Genomic DNA, 23,217 nt, shown 5'->3' with positions numbered 1-23,217 from the left:
AATGAGGTTTCTTTCACCTTTGTCTTTTGCTTTTATCAATGAATCTATTTCCTTACTCTCTTAACTTTATTTTACCTTTCCAGGAGGTTTCTCGCTCTTCTGGCGACTCGTCACAAACTTAATTTTCGGCTTTCAAGACTGCCCCTGGGTAAGGAAAATGATCCTTCTTCTGCATATTTAAAACTGCATAATTATACTAACTGTCTCATAAAATCTTTCTTAGTGGTCAAGCAAAGTCCAAGAAGCCAAGGTGACTAAACTGGCAGAAGACCTGAAAGATCCTACACCTGAACCGAGAAACCAACTCCTCCTGATCAATCTGAAGTGCCAGAAGATCCGGCTGTCCATGTTCAATCGGACCCTCCTGAGCCGTCAGCTGATGAGACCATTCTTAATCCGTCTACCACTGAGCCATCTAGCTTAGCTAACCCGCCGACGACTTCTGACAATGATGTCTTAATTACTGGTAGTCGATTTGTTGAGCCGGGCAACCCAACTGTACTGGCCCAGCACTCTGCTAAGCAAGAGGCTTTAGAGAGGCAGAAGGTGCGGTTTGATGTCTCTCATTATGCTCACCTGAACGTTAGTGACGTGCTGTCTGGCTACCTCAGTCATGTGCATTCCAGCTGTGACTTGGAAATTGAGATGGTCAAGCAACTGCAGCTGAAATATGAGGTACGTCCGTCGGCTTTCACCATTTTATATATGCTCTGCCAGCCCCCAAGTCTCCGGATTATGTTGAACTTGAATGATCTGTAGACTTGTGATATAGGTTGATGCTCTGTCTTAGATTTTCCTTAAGTCCAGCCTAAATTTCACCTGTAGTCCCCAAGGGCCGGGTCAATTTATCACAAATGAGTCGGTACTTAACTTCATAACTGTCTTGAATCAGTCGAAACAAATAGTGTGATCCGGCTCAACATGAAAACACTTTCTTAATATCATGCATTAGCCCCCAAGTGCCAAGCGTTGTTACTTGTAAAACACTTGGGACTTTAATCATAGAAGATCCATTTCACATTTTAAAAATTGCTTTGGCAGAGCCCAAGTGCCGAGTGGTGTTGCGTTGCAAAGTACTTGGGACTTTAATCATGATAACCTTTATTGAAATACATTTTAACACACTTGTGCATGTTTGCAGACCGCCTTGACTGAATTGGGTCTCAATTGACTGATGCAAAGACCCGGCTGGCGGATCATGAGGCGGAGATAAAGAACGCTGACTACAAACTCCAGTTGAGCCTTTCTGAAGCTGAAAAACTGAAGACCAGTTTTGATGCGGAGAAGAAATCCTGGGCCGACGAGAAAACCTTGCTAACACAGCGCGCTGAGACAGCGGAGGCGGCTCTCAAGGAGGTTACCACGGAGCTCACTGGCTTAAAAAATTGTGTGTCCCAGATGGTCTCCGCAATCTTTGGTGAGTTATTTGCCTTTAGTTACTTACACTCTGTTTTTGCCAGAAGTATAAGCCGCCTTCTTAACCTATTAAATCCCCCGCAGGTCCCTGGAGCAACAATCTGAGCCAAAACAGTTTAACAAAACTCAAGGCGGATTACACCCTGGTGGAGCAGCTGTACACTAGAGCTCAATGGGCGCTTGCCATTATATCCACAGCCAACCAAGGACCAAACCTCTTAAGTGACGTCTTGAAGAAATTGTCAATCTTACCCGCCAGATTCGAAGAGGTCAAGCGGTCTTGCGCAAGAGCCGGAGCCCTAACCGCACCGAGCCATTCCAAATCCTGGGTGCCGGAACTTGACCTGGCGGATGTAGCCAAGGGGTATCCCCCTTTGAAAGAAGATGGGACTTTGTTTGATCAAGACGATTTCGTTGCTTGTGTGAGGGAAGTTCGTCCTCATGCTACCATCCTTGGCGAGGAAACCAACATTGATAAATATCAACCGGTTCTGATGTTGAAATAAGAAGATGGTGACTCCCTCTTATAAAGTGACAGATCTTATCCTGCCGGTTCGCCAACACACTTTTTCCCTGGAAATTGACCCGGCTGGCCTAATTGATGATGAAGCTGAGTTCGTTGCTCTAGACGACTTTGACTGGTTGATACGTCTCCAACGTATCTATAATTTTTGATTGCTCCATGCTATATTATCTACTGTTTTGGACATTATTGGGCTTTATTATCCACTTTTATATTATTTTTGGGACTAACCTATTAACCGGAGGCCTAGCCCAGAATTGTTGTTTTTTGCCTGTTTTAGGGTTTCGAAGAAAAGGAATATCAAACGGAGTCCAAACGGAATGAAACCTTCGGGAACGTGATTTTCTCAACGAACAAGACTCGGGAGACTTGGACCCTACGTCAAGAAAGAAAAGAGGAGGCCACGAGGTAGGGGGCGCGCCTACCCCCCCTCCACCCCCCCAGGCGCGCCCTCCACCCTCGTGGTCCCCCTGTTGCTCCACTGACATACTCCTTCCTCGTATATATATCCATGTACCCCCAAACGATCAGAGACGGGGCCAAAACCCTAATTCCACCACCGTAACTTTCTGTATCCACGAGATTGCATCTTGGGGCCTGTTCCAGAGCTCCGTCGGAGGGGGCATCGATCACGGAGGGCTTCTACATCAACACCATAGCCCCTCCGATGAAGTGTGAGTAGTTTACCTCAGACCTACGGGTCCATAGTTAGTAACTAGATGGCTTCTTCTCTCTTTTTGGATCTCAATACAATGTTCTCTCCCTCTCTTGTGGAGATCTATTCGATGTAATCTTCTTTTTGTATTCGATGTAATCTTCTTTTTGCGGTGTGTTTGTTGAGACCGATGAATTGTGGGTTTATGATCAAGTCTATCTATGAACAATATTTGAATCTTCTCTGAATTCTTTTATGTATGATTGGTTATCTTTGCAAGTCTCTTCGAATTATCAGTTTGGTTTGGCCTACTAGATTGATCTTTCTTGCTATGGGAGAAGTGCTTAGCTTTGGGTTCAATCTTGCGGTGTCCTTTCCCAGTGACAGTAGGGGCAGCAAGGCACTTATTGTATTGTTTCCATCGAGGATAACAAGATGGGGTTTTCATCATATTGCATGAGTTTAAACCTCTACATTATGTCATCTTGCTTAAGGCGTTACTCTATTTTTAACTTAATACTCTAGATGCATGCTGGATAGCGGTCGATGAGTGGAGTGCTACCTCTTGAGCACTGCGTTGGATTTCCCCGAAGAGGAAGGGATGATGTAGCAAAGTAGCGTAAGTATTTCCCTCAATTTTTGAGAACCAAGGTATCAATCCAGTAGGAGGCTACGCTCGAGTCCCTCGTACCTACACAAAAACAATAGCTCAACGCAACCAACGCACTTAGGGGTTGTCAATCCCTTCACGGTCACTTACGAAAGTGAGATCTGATAGAGATGATAAATAATATTTTTGGTATTTTTGGTATAAAGATACAAAGTAAATAAAGTAAAAGCAAAGTAATAATAAAGTGCTGGAGATTGATATGATGAAAAAGAGACCTAGGGGCCATAGGTTTCACTAGTGGCTTCTCTTAAGAGCGTAAGTATTCTACGGTGGGTGAAAAAATTACTGTTGAGCAATTGACAGAATTGAGCATAGTTATGAGAATATCTAGGTATGATCATGTATATAGGGATCACGTCCGAGACAAGTAGACCGGAACGATTCTGCATCTACTACTATTACTCCACTCATCGACCGCTATCCAGCATGCATCTAGAGTATTAAGTTAAAAACAAAGTAATGCCTTAAGCAAGATGACATAATGTAGAGGGATAATTTCATGCAATATGATAAAAACCTCCATCTTTTTATCCTCGATGGCAACAATACAATACGTGCCTTGCTGCCCCTTCTGTCACTGGGAAAGGACACCGCAAGATTGAACCCAAAGCTAAGCACTTCTCCCATGGCAAGAACAACCAATCTAGTAGGGCAAACCAAACTGATAATTTGAAGAGACTTGCAAAGATAACCAATCATACATAAAAGAATCCAGAGAAGATTCAAATATTATTCATAGATAGACTTGATCATAAACCCACAATTCATCGGTCTCAACAAACACACCGCAAAAAGTAGATTACATCGAATAGATCTCCACAAGAGAGGGGGAGAACATTGTATTGAGATCCAAAAAGAGAGAAGAAGCCATCTAGCTACCTGCTATGGACCCGTAGGTCTGAAGTAAACTACTCACACTTCATCGGAGGGGCTTGGATGATGATGTAGAAGCCCTCCGTGATCGATGCCCCCTCCAGCGGAGCTCCGGAACATGCCCCAAGATGGGATCTCGTGCATACAGAAAGTTGCGGCGATGGAATTAGGTTTTTGGCTCCGTCCCCGATCGTTTGGGGGTACGTGGATATATATAGGAGGAAGAAGTGCGTCGGTGGAGCTCCGAGGGGCCCATGAGGCAGGGGGCGCGCCCTAGGGGGGTGGGCACCCCCTACCCTCGTGACCACCTTGTGGCTTCCTTGATGGAGGGTCCAAGTCTCCTGGATCTTATCTGATGAGAAAATCACATTTCCGAAGGTTTCATTTCGTTTGGACTCTGTTTGATATTCCTTTTCTTCGAAACCCTAAAACAGGCAAAAAACAGCAATTCTGGGTGGGCCTCCGGTTAATAGGTTAGTCCCAAAAATAATATAAAAGTGGAAAATAAAGCCCAATAATGTCCAAAACAGTAGATAATATAGCATGGAGCAATCAAAAATTATAGATACGTTGGAGATCTATCAAGCATCCCTAAGCTTAATTCCTGCTCGTCCTCGAGTAGGTAAATGATAAAAACAGAATTTTTGATGCGGAGTGCTACTTGGCATAATTTTAATGTAATTCTTCTTAATTGTGGTATGAATATTCAGATCCGAAAGATTCAAGACAAAAGTTCATATTGACATAAAAATGATAATACTTCAAGCATACTAACTAAGCAATTATGTGTTCTCAAAATAACATGGCCAAAGAAAGTTCATCCCTACAAAATCATATGGTTTAGTCATGTTTAATTTTCGTCACACAAGAATGCTCTCATCATGCACAACCCCGATGACAAGCCAAGCAATTGTTTCATACTTTAGTAATCTCAAACCTATAAACTTTCACGCAATATATGAGCATGAGCCAAGGACATAGCACTATGGGTGGAATAGAATATAATGAGGGGGGTTATGTGGAGAAGACAAAAAAGGAGAAAGTCTCACATCAACGAGGCTAATCAATGGGCTATGGAGATGCCCACCGATTGATGTTAATGCAAGGAGTAGGGATTGCCATGCAACGGATGCACTAGAGCTTTAAATGTATGAAAGCTCAACAAAAAAACTAGTGGGTGTGCATCCAACTTGCTTGCTCACGAAGAACTAGGAAACTTGAGGAGGCCCATTGTTGGAATATACAAGCCAAGTTCTATAATGAAAAATTCCCACTAGTATATAAAAGTGATCATGTTGCTATTTTGAAGCACAAGTGTGGTAAAAGGATAGTAACATTGTCCCTTCTCTCTTTTTCTGATTTATTTTTTGGGCCTTCTCTATTTTTATGGCCTTTCTCTTTTTTTATTATTCCTCACTTGGGACAATGCTCTAATAATGATGATCATCACACTTCTATTTATTTACAACTCAATGATTACAACTCGATACTAGAACAAAGATGACTCTATGTGAATGCCTCCGGCGGTGTACCGGGATATGCAATGAACCAAGAGTGACATGTATGAAAGAATTATGAATGGTGGCTTTGCCACAAATACTATGTCAACTACATGATCATACTAAGCAATATGACAATGATGAATGTGTCATGATGAACGGAATGATGGAAAGTTGCATGGCAATATATCTCGGAATGGCTATGGAAATGCCATAATAGGTAGGTATGGTGGCTGTTTTGAGGAAGATATAAGGAGGTTTATGTGTGAAAAAGCGTATCATATCACGGGGTTTGGATGCACCGGCGAAGTTTGCACTGCGTTGGATTTCCTCGAAGAGGAAGGGATGATGCAGCAAAGTAGCGTAAGTATTTCCCTCAGTTTTTGAGAACCAAGATATCAATCCAGTAGGAGGCTATGCTCGAGTCCCTCGTACCTACACAAAAACAATAGCTCAACGCAACCAACGCGCTTAGGGAGTGTCAATCCCTTCACGGTCACTAACGAAAGTGAGATCTGATAGAGATGATAAATAATATTTTTGGTATTTTTGGTATAAAGATACAAAGTAAATAAAGTAAAAGCAAAGTAATAATAAAGTGATGGAGATTGATATGATGAAAAAGAGACCCGGGGGCCATAGGTTTCACTAGTGGCTTCTCTCAAGAGCATAAGTATTCTACGGTGGGTGAACAAATTACTGTTGAGCAATTGACAGAATTGAGCATAGTTATGAGAATATCTAGGTATGATCATGTATATAGGCATCACGTCCGAGACAAGTAGACCGAAGCGATTCTGCATCTACTACTATTACTCCACTCATCGACCTCTATCCAGCATGCATCTAGAGTATTAATTTAAAAACAGAGTAATGCCTTAAGAAAGATGACATGATGTAGAGGGGTAATTTCATGCAATATGATAAAAAAACCATCTTGTTATCCTGGATGGCAACAATACAATACGGGCCTTGCTGCCCCTTCTGTCACTGGGAAAGGACACCGCAAGATTGAACCCAAAGCTAAGCACTTCTCCCATAGCAAGAACAACCAATCTAGTAGGCCAAACCAAACTGATAATTCGAAGAGACTTGCAAAGATAACCAATCATACATAAAAGAATTCAGAGAAGATTCAAATATTATTCATAGATAGACTTGATCATAAACCCACAATTCATCGGTCTCAACAAACACACCGCAAAAAGAAGATTACATCGAATAGATCTCCACATGAGAGGGGGAGAACATTGTATTGAGATCCAAAAAGAGAGAAGAAGCCATCTAGCTATTATCTATGGACCCGTAGGTCTGAAGTAAACTACTCACACTTCATCGGAGGGGCTTGGATGATGATGTAGAAGCCCTCCGTGATCGATGCCCCCTCCGGCGAAGCTTCGGAACAGGCCCCAAGATGGGATCTCGTGGATACAAAAAGTTGCGGCGGTGGAATTAGGTTTTTGGCTCCGTCCCCGATCGTTTGGAGGTACGTGGATATATATAGGAGGAAGAAGTGCATCGGTGGAGCTTCGAGGGGCCCACGAGGCAGGGGGCGCGCCCTAGGGGGGCGTGCCCCTACCCTCGTGACCACCTCATCGCTTCCTTGACAGAGGGTCCAAGTCTCCTGGATCTTATCTGATGAGAAAATCATGTTTCCGAAGGTTTCAGTCCGTTTGGGCTCCGTTTGATATTCCTTTTCTTCGAAACCCTAAAACAGGCAAAAAACAGCAATTCTGGGTTGGGCCTCTGGTTAATAGGTTAGTCTCAAAAATAATATAAAAGTGGAAAATAAAGCCCAATAATGTCCAAAACAGTAGATAATATAGCATGGAGCAATCAAAAATTATAGATACGTTGGAGACGTATCATGGAGTAATAGTAGTAGATGCAGGCAGGAGTCGGTCTACTTGTCTCGGACGTGATGCCTATATACATGATCATGCCTAGATATTCTGATAACTATGCTCAATTCTGTCAATTGCTCAACAGTAATTTGTTCACCCACCGTAGAATACTTATGCTCTCGAGAGAAGCCACTAGTGAAACCTATGGCCCCCGGGTCTATCTTTATCATATTAATCTCCTACTACTTAGTTATTTCCTTTGTTATTTACTTTGCCTTTATTTTACTTTGCATCTTTATCACAAAAATACCAAAAATATTATGTTTATCATATCTATCAGATCTCACTCTTGTAAGTGACCTTATAGGGATTGACAACCCCTATTTGCGTTGGTTGCGAGGATTTATTTGTTTTGTGCAGGTACGAGGGACTCGCACGTAGCCTCCTACTGGATTGATACCTTGGTTCTCAAAAGCTGAGGGAAATACTTACGCTACTTTGCCGCATCATCCCTTCCTCTTCGGGGAAAACCAACGCAGTGCTCAAGAGGTAGCACTGGTCCAAGCCCAGCTTCAAACCAGTGGAGGGAGGTGAACCGGCGTGGGAGGAGTCATAACCGTCTGAATAATCCAGCCTTTAGCTTAAGATCTGCTTAAGAGAGAAAACAGTCTAACCTTTTGGGCTCTCAATGCCTTGTAATAGGTTAGTTTGAAAACTACATGTTTTGCCTATGCCGTCATGCATAGGATGTTGCATATGACTTTTTTACCCGTGATGTCAATATATGCATTATATCCGTGATCACATCTGCAGTGTTTAAATCTGTTCCTGTATGCAAAAGATGAAAATACTGTCCTGGCGGTTTATCGCTAGACGGGTCAAAACACCCAATACATAACTATGAAATCATCATAGTGGAAAAAATAGGACCAGATGTAAGATAAACAAGGCTGAAAAAACCTTTGATTAACGAAAAGACACAGATAAATATGTTTAAGAACGACAATGTCATACCTATGTTCTTTGATTCTGAACTGCTGGCTTATATGACCCGGACAATAAGGTTGACGACCCTAATCTTTGTAGAAGTCAACACCTCGATATGCCTGATGATTGTTATACCTTGGCAACTCATTGTCAAACAACCGAGCCGATTTAAATTGAAACCATACGTGCATTTAGATTTGAGACAACAAAAAACCAGTAAAACAAAATAGTATGTTTCAAACGATGTAAATCAAGCACTAAGAGTAATTTGGAGGCTTCTGATTCGAATACGTTCAGTAAATCGGACCAAAGGGGTTAAGCTAGGATTCGAATGTGATCATGTATCCCCCAGTGGCTTTGGCGTTGCGCCGATCAAGTGGGTACTGACAGCTATGTTCTCTTTGGTTCGAATACGACCTATGTTTGAACAGGAAGCCCCCACATGACCTTGAGATGTTTTTAATGATCCTGATTCAAATACGATCCAAGTCGGACCCAAAAGGGGTTAAGCTATGATTCGGATACGATGAAGAAGCCCCCTAGTGAGTTTGGCTTTGTGCCGATCAAGAGGGTTATGACAGCTATGTACTCTTTGGTTAGAATACGACCTATGTTTCAACAGGAAGCCCCCTAGTGACCATGAGGTTTGACAGCTAGATTCGAATACGATCATGAGCCGGACCAAAAGGGTTAAGCTAGATTCGAATACGATCAGCCCCCTAATGGTCGTTTGAATAATTAGAATAATAAAGATATATGATCATTGAAAATGAAAAGGACAGAGGTCCTGCTTCATTACTTATCATAATATATACAACGTCACAATATGTACATTATGAGAGTCGGTGCCTCAAGTATAGTAAGGCCAAAGATGAGCAATATTCCACGGCCGGTGGGTCTCCTCCTCCGACTTATGTGAGTCTTTGTGCTCTCGAACGTCAATAAGGTAATATGACCCATTGTTCAAGTTCTTGCTGACCACAAAGGGTCCTTCCCAAGGTGGGGATAGATTTTGTGCATCAGACTAATCCTGGATGAGCCGGAGCACCAGGTCACCTTCTTGAAAGGTTCTGGACCTAACCCGACGGCTGTGATAGCGACGCAGGTCCTGTTGATAAATTGTTGATCGGTCTGCTGCCAAATCTCGCTCCTCATCTAACAAGTCAAGTGCATCTTGTCGGGCTTGTTCGTTTTTAGCTTCAACGTAAGCCGCCACGCGGGGCGAGTCATGATGAATATCACTAGGTAGAACTGCTTCTACTCCATAAACCATGAAGAAAGGCGTACAACCCGTAGACCTGTTAGGAGTGGTATTGATGCTCCATAGCACTGAGGGTAAGTCCTCTACCCAACAACCCGGCATCCGTTGTAAAGGAACCAGAAGCCGGGGCTTGAGACCTTTTAAGATTTCCTGATTTGCTCTCTCATCTTGACCATTGGATTGGGGGTGAGCTACTGATGAAACATCAAGCCGGATATGCTCACGTTGACAAAACTCCTCAATAGCGCCTTTGGACAGATTAGTACCATTGTCAGTTATAATGATGTGTGGAAAGCCAAAACGAAAGATCACCTTTTTCATGAATTGAACCGCCGTGGCTGCATCACACTTACTAACCGGCTCTGTCTCAACCCATTTTATGAATTTGTCGACTGCCACTAAAAGATGTGTCTTTTTATCCTTGGATCTTCTGAAAGGTCCAACCATGTCAAGCCCCCAGACCACAAACGACCAAGTGATTGGAATCATCCGCAATTCCTGAGCCGGCACGTGCGCTCATCGTGCAAATTTCTGACACCCATCGCACCTACTGAGCAGATCCTCTGCATCAGCGTGGGCCGTTAGCCATTAAAAGTCATCATGGAAAGCTTTGGCCACAAGAGACTTTGAGCCGGCATGGTGGCCACAATCTCCTTCATGGATCTCACGAAGAATTTCTTGACCTTCTTCAGGAGAGACACAACGTTGAAACGCTCCGGTGATGCTGCGATGATACAACTCACCATTGGAAATCGTCATTGGCTTAGACCACCAGGTTATCTGTCTAGCCAAGGTCTCATCCTCTGGCAACTCACCCTAGGTCATTTAAGCCAAATACGGTACTGTCCAATCTAGAATGACATGAAGAGCCACCACCAATTGTGCCTCCGGGTCTGAAACGACCAAATCTTCCTCTGTAGGCAACTTGACAGAAGGGTTATGCAGAACATCTAAAAAAGTGTTAGGTGGCATTGGCTTACGCTGAGATCCCAACCGGCTTAAAGCATCAGTCGCTTTGTTTTTTCTGCGGTCAATGTGCTCCACTTGATAACCCTTGAAGTGTCCAGTAACAGCGTCAACCTCACGGCGATAAGCCGTCATGAGAGGGTCCTTGGAGTCCCACTTGCCTGATACCTGCTGAGCCACCAAATCTGAGTCGCCAAGGCACCGTACCCAGCATAAAATCCTCTCTTTATCCATTTGAAGACCATGGAGTAAGGCCTCATATTCTGTTGCGTTGTTAGTACAAGGACACATCAATCGCAACACATAACAAAACCTGTCACCTCGAGGAGAAGTTAAAAGAACTCCAGCCCCCGAGCCTTCCAACTGTCTGGACCCATCAAAATGAATCATCCAATATGTGTTGTCAGGCTTCTCTTCAGGTATCTGCAACTCCATCCAATCGTTAATGAAGTCCACCAGTGCTTGATACTTAAAGGTCGTACGTGGCACATACTTTAAATTATGAGACTCAAGCTCAATGGCCCACTTGGCAACTCGTCCGGTGGCTTCTCTATTTTGAATAATATCTCCCAAAGGAGCAGAGCTAACCACAGTGATAGGATGACCCTGGAAGTAATGCTTAAGCTTCCGGCTTGCCATGAACACCCCATAAACAAGCTTCTGCCAATGTGGATATCTTTGCTTGGATTCAATGAGCACCTCACTGACATAGTAAACTGGTCATTAAACCGGATGTTCCTTGCTAGCCTCCTTGCGCTCCACAATAATGGCCACACTGACGGCCCGTGAGTTAGCAGCCACATATAACAACAGCGGCTCCTTCTCAATGGGGGCAGCAAGAACCGGCGGCTGAGCAAGCTGTCTTTTCAGATCTTCAAAGGCAGAGTTGGCAACGTCACTCCAGACAAAGTCATCCGTCTTTTTCATCATTTGATACAACGGCATAGCCTTCTCACCCAACCGGCTTATGAACCGGCTCAAAGCTGCAACTCGACCCGCCAGGCGCTGAACGTCATTGATGCACGCCGGTTTAGCCAAAGATGTAATCGCCTTAATTTTTTCCGGGTTAGCCTCAATGCCTCAGTTAGACACCAAAAAGCCCAAAATCTTGCCAGCTGGGACTCCAAAAACGCACTTGGCCGGGTTAAGCATCATCTTGTAGACCCGGAGGTTATCAAAGGTTTCCTTCAGATCAGCAACCAAGGTTTCCTTCTCTCTAGATTTCACCACTATATCGTCCACGTAAGCATGAACATTACGCCCAATCTGATTATGAAGGCAATTCTATACACACCGCCGATAAGTCGCCTGGGCACACTTAAGCCCAAAAGGCATAGACACATAGCAGAAGGCTCCAAACGGAGTAATGAAAGTTGTCTTCTCCTGGTCCTTAACCGCGATTTTGATCTGACGATAACCAGAATAAGCATCCAAAAAGCTCAGACGCTCACAACCCGTCGTAGCATCAATGATTTGATCAATACGAGGGATAGCAAAAGGATTAGCCGGACAAGCTTTGTTTAAATTTGTGTAATCCACACACATACGCCAAGTGTCGTTCTTTTTGAGCACGAGCACCGGGTTAGCCAACCACTATGGGTGAAAAACTTCAACAATAAACCCAGCTACAAAAAGCCGGGCCACCTCTTCTCCAATAGCCTTGCGCCTTTCCTCATTAAACCGCCGAAGAAACTGCCTGACCGGCTTAAACTTTGGATCAATATTAAGTGTGTGCTCAGCCAGTTCTCTCGGTACACCTGGCATGTCAGAAGACTTAAATGCAAAGATGTCCCGGTTCTCACGGATGAACTCGATGAGCGCACCTTCATATTTTGGATCCAAGTTTGCACTGATAATGAACTGTTTGGATGAGTCGTTAGGCACAAAATCAATCATCTTGGTATCATCAGCTGACTTAAATTTCAGCGCCGGCTCATGCTCCGTAGTTGGCTTCTTCAAAGACGTCATGTTTGTCGGGTCAACATTATCCTTATAAAACTTCAACTCCTCTGTTGCACAAACAGACTCGGCGTAAGCAGCATCACCTTCTTCACAATCCAGGGCTATCTTATGGCTTCCATGCACTGTGATGGTGCCCTTATAACCCGGCATTTTGAGTTGCAGATAAACATAGCACGGCCGTGCCATGAACTTAGCGTAAGCCGGTCATCCAAACAGAGCGTGATACGGGATTTCGATCTTAACCACTTCAAAAGTTAACTTCTTAGCCCTAGAATCATACTCATCCCCGAAGGCTACTTCCAGCTCAATCTTACCAACTGGGTATGTCGATTTACCAGGCACAACTCCATGAAAAACAGTATTGGACATTTTAAGACTTTTGTCAGTCAACCCCATGCGACAGAACGTCTCATAGTAAGGATGTTGATGCTACTTCCTCCCATCCATGAGCACTTTAGTGAATTTGTATCCGCCAACCTGAAGTGCCACCACCAAAGCTAGATGACCCGGATTATCAACCCGGGGTGGGTGGTCTTCCCTACTCCATAAAATAGGCTGCTCAGACCATCTTAAATAACGTGGAACTGCCAGTTCAACAGCATTTACAGCCCTCTTATGAAGTTTCAGGTCCCTTTTTGCACAAACTGGTGGTGAATATGTGATACTACCCACTGTTCAACTGCTTTGGGTTACTCTGATACCCGGACTGCTGTTGCTGCTGATTACCTTGGCTAGATTGCTGATTATAGCCGCCCCGACTACCTTGAGGGCCCTGGCGGTGAAAACCACCACCGCCTAAGCCGGCGCCTGGGCCATGAAAGCAGCCACTGCCTGAGCCACCGCCAGATCCGTGGTTACCATCAAACATGTTGGAATTCTTAAAAGCTTTCATGATTGTACAGTCTTTCCATAGATTGGTAGCTGGCTTCTCCTGGGTGTCGTGCCTTGGACAAGGTTCATTTAGCAGCTGCTCGAGGGTGGGACCTGACCCGCCAGACCGAGGAGGTGGCCTCTCCTTGCGCCGTTGATTGTTGCCATGTGTATTGGCCTTAGCCACGAACTCCAGACTACCGTCAGCCTTACATTTATTACCTCCTTGATTCGCCGGGTTGTGCTAGTGACCTTTGCCGTTGCCATTCTTCTTTCCTTTCCCTGTCTTCTCGTCGTCAGACGCGAGATCCTTGGTACTGTCAGAATGGGCGAACTTGACCAGAGCCATCATCAGCTAGCCCATGTCATTACAATCAAGCTTGAGCCGCCCCAGTTTCTATTTTAGAGATTCAAAACGGCAATTTTTCTCCAACATTAAGACCGCGGAGCCGGCATCCATCTTATCAGATGAATGTATTATTTCCTTGACCCGGTGAGGGAGTCCTGGATTAGGGGGTGTTCGGGTAGCCAGACTATACCTTCAGCCGAACTCCAGGACTATGAAGATACAAGATTGAAGACTTCGTCCCGTGTCCGAATGGGACTTTCCTTGGCGTGGAAGGCAAGCTTGGCGATGTGGATATTCAAGATCTCCTACCATTGTAACCGACTTTGTGTAACCCTAACCCTCTCCGGTGTCTTTATAAACCGGAGGGTTTTAGTCCGTAGGACAACTTCATCATACAACAATCATACCATAGGCTAGCTTCTAGGGTTTAGCCTCCTTGATCTCGTGGTAGATCTACTCTTGTACTACCCATATCATCAATATTAATCAAGCAGGACGTAGGGTTTTACCTCCATCAAGAGGGCCCGAACCTGGGTAAAACATTGTGTCCCTTGTCTCCTGTTACCATCTGGCCTAGACGTACAGTTCGGGACCCCCTACCCGAGATCCGCCGGTTTTGACACCGACATTGGTGCTTTCATTCAGAGTTCCTCTGTGTCGTCGCTTTTAGGCCCGATGGCTTCTTCGATCATCAACCACGATGCAGTCCAGGATGAGACTTTTCTCCCTAGATAGATCTTCGTCTTTGGCGGCTTCGCACTGCGGGCCAACTCACTTGGTCACCTTGAGCAGATCGAAAGTTACGCCCCTGGCCATCAGGTCAGGTTTGGAAGCCTAAACTACACGGCTGACATCCGCGAGGACTTGATCTTCGACAGATTCGAGCCACAGCCAAGCGTGCCACACTATCTCGATGGGCATGATATAGCTCTGCCGCCGAACAGTGCCTTGGAGGCCACACACGCATCGGTTACGACCATTGATTCGGAGCCCACTCCGCCAATCGAGGATCAGCGGTTGGACGCTGCCTTAGGGGCTGCGATCTCAGAGGCGATCGAGCCGAACTCCAGCCCCGCACTCCGCATGGCCCGTGACTCCAAGGAGCCAGATTCCTCTCCGAACTCCGAGCCCCCCGCGCCCCCGCCGATCGAATCCGATTGGGTGCCGATAATGGAGTTCACCGCCGCGGACATCTTTCAGCACTCGCCCTTCGGCAACATCCTGAATTCTCTAAAGTCTCTCTCTTTATCAGGAGAGCCCTGGCCGGACTACGGTCAGCAAGGTTGGGATACGGACGATGAAGAAATTCAAAACCCACCCATCACCCACTTCGTAGCCACTGTCGACGACTTAACTGACATGCTTGACTTCGACTCCGAAGACATCGACGGCATGGACGACGATGGAGGAGACGAACAAGAACCAGCACCTGTAGGGCATTGGAAGGCCACCTCGTCAAATGACATATATATGGTGGACACTCCAAAGGATGGAGATGGCGATGGAACAGCGGTGGACGATACCTCTAAGAAACATCCCAAGCGCCGGCGTCAGCGGCGCCACTCTAAATCCCACCAAAGCAAAATGGGTGATTCCGGCATGGGAGATAATACTACTCCGGATAGCACCGAAGAACACCCCCTCCAGCAAAATTCGGCATAGGAGGACAGAGAAGCCAGCCCTCACGAGAGGGCGGCGGACCAAGAGGTTGAGGATGATAATTATACGCCTCCCTACGAAGACGAGGCAAGCCTCGACGACGACGAGTTCGTCGTGCCAGAGGATCTTGCTGAACAAGAGCGTTTTAAACGCAGGCTCATGGCCACGGCAAGCAGCCTCAAGAAAAAGCGGCAACAGCTTAGAGCTGATCAGGATTTGCTAGCTGACAGATGAACTGAAGTCCTTGCAGCCGAAGAGTATGAACTCGAACACCCCTCCAAGAGTTACCCAAAGCGCAGGCTGCTACCCCGACTAGAGGAGGAAGCACCTACATCACCAGCGCATGACATGGCTGACCGGCCACCTCGTGGCCGCGACAGAGAGGCCTCTTGGCCCTCCACTCAAGCCATGCCCCGGCACCACGTCAAGCATACTAAGGCACGGGAAAATGCACCCGACCTGCGCGACATCCTGGAGGACAAGGCAAGGCAAACAAGATCGATCTACGGATCGCGCAGGCGCCCCACGGCACGTGACGGTGATCGTCATTCCGGATGCAATGAATCCGGCCGGGCCGAACTCAACAGACAAAGCTCCTTCGAGCTGTGTCGTGATATAGCCCAATACAGAGGCACCCCACACCCACTATGCTTCACAGATGAAGTAATGGATCATAAAAATCCCTGAGGGCTTCAAACCCGTAAACATCGAATCGTACGATGGCACAACAGATCCTGCGGTATGGATCAGGGATTATCTCCTTCATATCCACATGGCCCGCGGCGATGATCTACACGCCATCAAATACCTCCCACTCAAACTTAAGGGACCAGCCCGGCATTGGCTTAACAGCTTGCCAGCATACTCAATCGGTTCTTGGGAGGACCTGGAAGCCGCATTCCTTGACAACTTCCAGGGCACTTATGTGCAACCACCGGACGCCGATGACCTAAGCCACATAATTCAGCAGCCAGAAGAATCGGCCAGGCAATTCTGGACACGGTTCCTAACAAGGAAAACCAGATAGTCGACTGTCCAGACGCAGAGGCCTTAGCGGCCTTCAAGCATAATATCCGTGACGAGTGGCTGGCCCGGCAGCTGGGACAGGAAAAGCCGAAATCTATGGCAGCCCTCACGACACTCATGACCCGCTTTTGCGCGGGAGAAGACAGCTGGCTAGCTCGCAGTAACAACTTAACCAAGAACACTGGTAATTCCAATACCAAGGACAAAAGTGACTGGTCACGTTGGAACAAACAAAAGCGCTGCGTTAACAGCGACAGCAATGAGGATACGGCAGTTAATGCCGGATTCCGAGGCTACAAATCTGGTCAACGGAAACAGCCATTCAAAAGAAAAACTCAGGGCCCGTCCAGTTTGGACCGAATACTCGACCGCTTGTTCCAGATACATGGCACCCCCGAAAAGCCAGCCAATCACACCAACGGGGATTGTTGGGTGTTCAAGCAGGTAGGCAAGTTAGGAGCCGAAAACAAAGACAAGGGGCTGCATAGCGACGACGAGGAGGAGCCCAGGCTGCCGAACAACAGTGGACAGAAGGGATTTCCCCTGCAAGTGCGGACGGTGAACATGATATACGCAACCCACATCCCCAAGAGGGAGCGGAAGCGTGCGTTACGGGACGTATATGCGATGGAGTCGGTCGCCCCAAAGTTCAACCCATGGTCCTCCTTCCCGATCACCTTTGATCGAAGGGACCACCCCACTAGCATCCGTCACGGCGGCTTCGCCACATTGGTTCTAGACCCAATCATTGACGGATTTCATCTCACAAGAGTCCTCATGGACGGCGGCAGCAGCCTGAACCTGCTTTACCAGGATACAGTGCGAAAGATGGGCATAGATCCCTCAAGGATCAAGCCCACCAAAACGACCTTTAAAGGCGTCATACCAGGTGTAGAAGCCAACTGTACAGGCTCAGTTACACTGGAAGTGGTCTTCGGATCTCCGGATAACTTCCGAAGCGAGGAGTTAATCTTCGACATAGTCCCGTTCCGTAGTGGCTATCACGCACTGCTCGGGCGAACCGCATTCGCAAAATTCAACGCGGTACCGCACTATGCATACCTCAAGCTCAAGATGCTAGGCCCTAGATGAGTAATCACGGTCAATGGGAACACTGAACGCTTCCTCCGAACGGAGGAGCACACGGCAGCGCTCGCAGCAGAAGTACAAAGCAGCCTCTCTAGGCAGTTCTCCAGTTCGGCCTTCAAAAAGCCAGACACAATCAAGCGCGCCCGGAGTACCCTACAACAAGACCGCCTGGCACATTCCGAGCTAGCGTAGCAAAGCGGCCCCAACCCTAGCCCTCACGATATAGCGAAACCAGCGCTTCGCATACATAACTACGCTCTTGAAATACCATGGGCACAGGGGAAGGGGCACTATCACGGCACGCTCGAAATACGGCTTAAACCGCACCAGGGGCTACCGGATTCCTTCTTTTTTTCTCTTACTCTCAGGACTCCATACTTCGGATGACCTGTTCGGCAATTCAACTGCCGCACAAACAATGCAAGATCCAGGGAAGCAGACAAGCCACGCCGCATTATGGAACTCCCAGGTGGTCTCTATTGCGAGCAGTATACTTGTTTTTTTAATACAATTCCGTGGCATGCCCCTGGCCAGGACATGCTAAATAGTCCAATTTATTTTGCTTATCGCACTATTTGTATCGTTCCGCTTTCATAGCAGCCTTTCTATAAACAATGCATAGCTTTTTGTCTATTTTTTGCATTACCCTCTTTTTATATATATGTTTATTAATAACATGCTGCATCGTACACTGTGGTACGGCAAAATACGCCAGGGGCTTCAGTACCCATCAATATGGCATGAGAAGTCTGTCCACTTTCACAAGTGCGGCACCCCGAACTTATAGCACTATATGCATCGGCTTCGAATCATGATTTGGGTCAATTGTTGGGTTTGCCCGGCTCCTATGTTTTGGTGCCTTACGTTCCGCTATATCGGCTAAGGTAGCACTAGGAGAATCACTGCGATTGTGCCCCAGTTGAGCTGGGCCGAGCACCTCAGTGGAGAAAGCTAAAACTGACTGTCATGATGAGGCGAGAGACCGGTCGCTGTTCAAGAGGTTTTTCGAGTCCTTAAAGGCTTATGCCGCTTAGAGCGAGGAACCGGCTTTGTCCGGCCAAGGCGTGGATAGCGCCCCGAACTCGGTCTTCCGAATACTAGGGGCTTCGCCGAAATTTAAAACTATAGAGTTTTATGGCTAAGTGAGAGTGTTCAAGCATTATAGTCCGATTGCCTCGTTCGTTGTGCTGACCGCATCCCTCGACGGACCCAATCATGGGAAAAAAGAGCGCTCAGGTTTATCCCGAACACCCCAGCACTAGTGGCATGGGGGCAGAAGCCGACGACTGGCCATCTCTCAATTTTTTGATAAACGGCCACAAAGAAAATAATATAAATTCAAGCATTGCTTAGCGCATATGAACAAGTTTTCAGCGCACAGGATAACACGAGCGAGTTCATTCAAAAATTACATCCTTGGTACATTCATCCGCCACAAGGCGGGCACCAGCAAGAACATCCTTGTAATAGTTCTTAGGCTTGCGATGCTCCTTCCCCGGCGGCAGCCCGTCCTTCACAAGCTTCTCACCGTCCAGCTTACCCCAGTGCACCTTTGCACGGGCAAGGGCCCTATGGGCACCTTCGATGCAGACGGAGCGCTTGATGACCTCGAGCCTTGGACAAGCCTCCACCAGCCGCCGCACCAGTCCGAAGTAGCTCCCAGGCAGGGCCTCTCCAGGCCACAGCCGAACTATGAAGCCCTTCAGGGCCTGTTCGGCCGCCTTGTGGAGCTCGACCAGCTGCTTCAGCTGGTCGCTCAAGGGCACAGGGTGTCCGGCCTCAGCGTACTGAGACCAGAACACCTTCTCCGTCGAGCTACCTTCCTCGGCTCGGTAGAATGCGGCGGCATCGGATACGCTGCGGGGAAGATCTGCGAATGCCCCTAGAGAGCTCCGGATTCGGGTAAGTAACAAGTAGTTTACTTTTATATGTCTGCTTTGCATATAGAATGCCTTACCCGCCGCTATCTTTTTCACCGCATCCAATTCTTGGAGGGCCTTCTGGGCTTCGGCCTTAGCAGATTTGGCAGTTTTAAGGGCCGCAGCAAGCTCGGACGCTCGCGTCTTCGAGTCGAGATCCAAACTCTCATGTTTTTGCATGAGAACCTGAAGCTTTTGCCGCACCTCGCCGACCTGCGCCTCAAATTTCTCCCGCTCGGCGCGCTCCATGGCCGCTTTCTTCTCGGCCTCGGATAGCGCCTGCTTGAGGGTCGCCACCTCAGTTGTGGCCCCTACAATAAGCAGTTACTCCTGTCATTTTTTGCAATTGCGCCTTCTATAGGCATTTTTTCTATAAGGTATCTCTTACCTTCTTTCTCCTCGAGCTGCCGTTTGGCAAGGTCGAGCTCTTGATCGGTCCGCTCGAGGCCCTGCTTCAGGGCACCCACCTCCGTAGTCAGTGCGGCGGTGGCCAGCAGCGAAGCCTGCATACGTATATTGACTCCTTTTTAGTTAGACTCCTGCGATATTTAATAGATCCTCTATTCGGCTTTTCTTTCCGAACGCCAAACAGAGCATCAGGGGCTACTGTCTATACGGTAATATTTTTACATATTTTTACTTACCTCGAAGCCTGTTAGAAGGCTAGCACAAGCTTCAGTCACTCCGCTTTTGGCGGACCGAACCTTCTGGACCACCGTACTCATGATCGCACGGTGCTCCTCGTCGATGGAGGCACCCTTAAGCTCCTCCAGTAGATTGTCCGGCGCCTCCGGTTGGACGGAGGACGCCGGCTCAGTAGGCTTGCTCCTCTTGGTAGGAGTTCGCCTACTGCGGTCCGGAACCGTTGATGATTCCGGCACAGTGTCCGTCTTAAAGCCGGACTTGGAGCCCAGGGGGTCTTGTCCCCTTCACTCCTGGAGTCCGGGAGGTCGCCTCGCGGCTCCTCCTGGACCACCTCCTCTCGCCCCGGAGCTAGTCGCGATGCCACTTCGGCGTCATCCACAGCACAGGGGGAAGTAGCGGGCGGAACTGAATTCACGTCCGATGAATCCAGGGAGCCGCTCGATGACTTGTCGAGCGCGTCCTTGGGCGGACTGCATGATTATATCCGACATTAGGGAAAGCTGTGCAACAAAAGGAATATCATGAGTTACTCTGGTATCCGAACACTTACGATCTCGCCGGATGCTTGGCCCTGTCCGGTCACTCCTCTTCGTCCTCGTCGGCGTCGGGGACGTAGTCCGGCAGAGGGGTTTTCCTCTTCTTGGACCCCTCGGCCTCCCCTACTGGGGCGGCCTTCCTCTTCTTTCCTCCCCCGCTGGAGGGGGAGAGGTTTCTTCTTCCTCCTCCTCGTCTTCACGGGAGGAGTGCGTCTCGGACTCATCGGACGACGAGTCTGACACCACCATATGCCGGGAACTCTTTCGAGTCCCCGTGGCCTTCTTCTTCTTGGCCTTCTTCTCCGGCACCACATAAGGTGCCGGAACCAGCAGCTTCTCTAGGAGAGCAGGGGCTGGGTCTTGAGGCAAGGGAGCCGGACAGTTAATCTGTCCGGACTTCTCCCACCAATCCTGTCAAAGGTGAGAGAATTTAGAACCCGCATAGAGTCAAACTATGAAAAAACTTAACATCCTGTAAAAGATGGAAATATCTTACCTCGCCAGCAGGACGCTGCGAGCTGAATCCGCGGTCTTCGGAGGCAGATGTGGGAGCCTCGGCGCCTTTGGTTAGCCCCCTCCAGACATCTTCGTACGTCGTGTCGAAGAGCCTGCTCAGAGTTCGGTGCTGCGCCGGGTTGAACTCCCACAAATTGAAGTCCAGTTCTTGACACGGAAGGATCCGGCGGACGAGCATGACTTGGATTACGTTGACAAGCTTGAGCTGCTTGTTCACCAGGGACTGGATCCATTTTTTGCAGTCCGGTCAACTCTTCTTTGTCGCCCCACAACAATCTCGTCTCCTTCCAGGATGTGAGCCGCGTAGGGGGTCTGGATCGGAATTCAGGGGCTGCGATCCACTTAGGATCGCGTGGCTCGGTGATGTAAAGCCACCCTGACTGCCACCTCTTCAAGGTCTCCACAAAGGAGCCCTCGAGCCATAGGACGTTGGCAATTTTTCCCGCCATGGCACCGCCGCACTCCGCCTGGTTGCCGCGCACCACCTTTGGCTTGACGTTGAAGGTCTTGATCCAGAGGCCGAAATGGGGGCGAATGCAGAGGAAAGCCTCGCACACGATGATAAACGCTGAGATATTGAGGATGAAGTTTGGGGCCAGATCGTGGAAATCTAGGCCATAGTAGAACATGAGCCCGTGGACAAATGGGTGGAGAGGAAAACCCAGTCCGCGGAGGAAGTGGGGAAGAAATACTACCCTCTCATGGGGCCTTGGGGTGGGGAGAAGCTGCCCCTCCTCAGGAAGCCGGTGCGCGATGTCTTTGGACAAGTATCCGGCCTTCCTTAACCTTTTGACATGGCCCTCTGTGACGGAGGAGACCATCCACTTGCCTCCCGCTCCGGACATTGTTGGAGAGGGTTGAGGTAGGAAGTGCGATCTTGGGCGCTGGATCTCGGGTGCGCAGAAGATGGATAGGCAAAGGAGGAAGAAGGCGTAGGTAAAAAGGTGGATCCTTATCCCCTTATATGGGCGGATGCGACTATGCATCCCCACCAACCTAGTAAAACTCGCTTTCCTCCCAAGCGCCGTGATAAGTGGCGCGGTTGGGTTACCCACGTCCGTATTAACGAGAATCCCATTGACAAAGGGGACATGATCTCTGCTTTGACAAGACGTGCCAAGGAAACCGCCTCGCAAAACACGCTGAGGTGGAGAAGTGAAAACGATTCGAATAAAGGCTTGGCCGTAGTGTGATGTCACGCTGCGGAATACGTCAGCAGATTAGATTTGTGTTAATATTATTCTCTCTATGGAAATACGTGGAAGCTTATTTTGCAGAGCGGGACACTACTCTTGGTGTTTACAAACTTTTATGAAGAATTTGGAGGAGGAACCCGCCTTGCAATGCCGAAGACAATGTGCGCGCCGGACTCATCATCATTGAAGCCTGGTTCAGGGGCTACTGAGGGAGTCCTGGCTTAGGGGGTGTTTGGACTATACCTTCAGCCGAACTCCAGGACTATGAAGATACAAGATTGAAGACTTCGTCCCGTGTCCGGATGGGACTTTCCTTGGCGTGGAAGGCAATCTTGGCGATGTGGATATTCAAGATCTCCTACCATTGTAACCGACTTTGTGTAACCCTAACCCTCTCCGGTGTCTATATAAACCGGAGGGTTTTAGTCCGTAGGACAACTTCATCATACAACAATCATACCATAGGCTAGCTTCTAGGGTTTAGCCTCCTTGATCTCGTGGTAGATCTACTCTTGTACTACCCATATCATCAATATTAATCAAGCAGGACATAGGGTTTTACCTCCATCAAGAGGGCCCGAACCTGGGTAAAACATTGTGTCCCTTGTCTCCTGTTACCATCCGGCCTAGACGCACAGTTTGTGACCCCCTACCCGAGATCCGCCGGTTTTGACACCGACACCCGGCGCACCCAATGGGTCGTGGATTCACCTTCCTCTTGCTTATAGTTAGTCAAGTCCACGATCGACATGGGTT

Source organism: Triticum urartu, chromosome 6, assembly GCF_003073215.2.
Source record: "Triticum urartu cultivar G1812 chromosome 6, Tu2.1, whole genome shotgun sequence".
Taxonomy (NCBI): Eukaryota; Viridiplantae; Streptophyta; class Magnoliopsida; order Poales; family Poaceae; genus Triticum; species Triticum urartu.
This window is presented reverse-complemented; position numbering follows the sequence as displayed.